Source organism: Panthera uncia, chromosome X (assembly GCF_023721935.1).
Source record: "Panthera uncia isolate 11264 chromosome X, Puncia_PCG_1.0, whole genome shotgun sequence".
Classification (NCBI taxonomy): Eukaryota; Metazoa; Chordata; class Mammalia; order Carnivora; family Felidae; genus Panthera; species Panthera uncia.
Window position 1 is genome coordinate 31,378,847 of NC_064817.1, and position 2,201 is coordinate 31,381,047.

Here is a 2,201-nt window from a genome sequence, read left to right on the forward strand (position 1 = left end):
TTTGGGGGAATTATTGATTGACAACATGAAAAATTATTTAAATTTAACTTCCAAAATTAACTTTACTCAAAACAATTCCCTTTGGCAATTAAGACTTCAAAAGCTGATGAGAGGCAATGATTTGACGTCCCACTTAAAAATGTAACTTTATGGGGCACCTGGGTGGTCAGTCGGTTGGGCGGCCGACTTCAGCTCAGGTCATGATCTCACGGTCTGTGGGTTCGGACCCTGTGTCGGGGTCTGTGCTGGCAGCTCAGAGCCTGGAGCCTGCTTCAGATTCTGTGTCTCCCTCTCTCTCTGCCCCTCCCCTGCTTGCTGTCCGTCTCTGCCTCTCTCTCAAATAATAAAAAAAAAAAAAACATTAAAAAATTTAAAAAAATTAAAAAATGTAACTTTACAAGTTATTACCTTAAACAACAAATGTATCGTGTAGGTCATGCCTACTTAAACCATTTCCCAGTTTTACAAAGCAACAATTTTATTCCATATGGCACCATTGACTAAAAAAGTTAGCATTGAATTTGGAAACAATGAAATATGATTTGAAACTTGTCTCCTAACATGGAAGAGTCCAGAAAGTGTAATTTGTTTCTAATCTGTGAACATAATTAAGGGATCCAACTGGTAAAATGTGAACCATGACTTCAGACTCTATGCAGCTTTTTCTCCCATCTATTCTCTCCTCAGAGACAATATAGTTTAGGGTCCTCAATCACTACCACCGCCCTTTTCTCCCTCCCTTCCTCTCCCCTAACACATGTTATCATGTGACATTTTCCTGCACAACCCCAGACCCAAAGTTTAAATTCTATGACACAGTTTGATGGTGATTACAGAAGAGAGTGCGGGCAGTTAATACCAAGGGTTTGGTATGTGATCCGATAATGCGACTCATTTCCAGCATGTGGGCCCAGAGACTGACGGCTACTTTCATACATGTCCTCAATGACCTCATTCTCTACATACTTTTCATAGCCTTTTATCACATTTGCAAAAAGGTATGTATTATTAATCACTTTCATCAGGACATAGCAACATAACATATGAAATACTACACACTATCCAACCAGTATTCCAGATGATATTAATGGCACCAAATCGATGTTTTACCCTATTTCGTACTTTTCTCTCTTTATTGACTTTAAAAGCCCGATCATGCCCAAAACCTCCTTTACTTGTCTCAGTAATCTTCTACCCATGAGTTCATCTAATGATTTATTCAAGTCATGAATATTTTGAAGCCACACACTCTCCTGGGAAAATATGTCCTTCACATTTCCTGTCTACTATGTAAAGTATGCATTGCTGTCTTTAATCTGAACGAAACTATCTTTTCTAAGCTTCCAAGGATGACTCTTCACTCCACAATTTGAAAAACCAAGAAGCCTAGTTAATTTTCTCTATACACATTCAGGTTTCATGAGCTTCAATCCTGCACTCATGTTAGGGTCTATCTTTGAAGCGTTCTTACTTAGAAAACCTACTCAGTAAAGTTCTCCAGCCATTCAATTATACAAACTGCTGTCGCTGAAGGTGTTTCCAGCACTGCTAACAGTTTACTTGGTCTGTGATCAAAACTAAACAAGGAAATGTATGTGGAAAAAAAAATCAGTGTGCACAGACTCATTCTGCATGCGGCTGCAGCTCCAGGTGGGTGCTTTCTCTGCCCCAGAAACATCCCCACGTGCTATAACCACGTTCACCTACCTGTCAAGGGTGATGCAGCCATCTGGGGACACAGGGAGAAGAAGAAAAATAAGTCAGTGTGGATTTCTGTTGGGTGCCAGGACATGTGGAAGTTTACATTTTGAGAGAGATGTTGCTTTGCCCCGACCAACACCAAGTCCAGAGCATATGATTTCATTCATTAGTCAGTTGGTTTGTTCATTTGTTAAATAATTCATTTGTTAAAAATCTAATATTTATTGAGCCGCTACTGTGTGTCATGCCCTGCTCTGGGTGTTGTTGAAACAATGGTGACCTTGCCTTCATGGCATTTATGGTATAGGTGGTTATATGTATTTCTCCTTCTGAAAGAGAATTTAATTGGCTAGCACTCATGTATATTAGAGGGCTGTATGTTAGAGGGCTGTTAAAAAGTGCACAGCCAATTAATGAGGAAGAGTAAGAGAGGGAGCAAGGTTTACTTAGTATTAGTAGCAGAGATATCCATACATTGCTAAACTTCATGTCCAAAAGAG

The 2,201-nt window shown here is 39.6% G+C and overlaps 1 non-coding gene across 1 annotated transcript; it reads left to right on the forward strand.

Annotated features, from left to right (window-relative positions):
* The first annotated feature begins 1,617 nt into the window (after positions 1 to 1,617).
* LOC125932475 (small nucleolar RNA SNORA77) lies at positions 1,618 to 1,743 on the forward strand. The gene has a single exon (XR_007460636.1). It is a non-coding gene; the product is annotated as a small nucleolar RNA SNORA77 (small nucleolar RNA).
* The last annotated feature ends 458 nt before the right edge of the window (positions 1,744 to 2,201 follow it).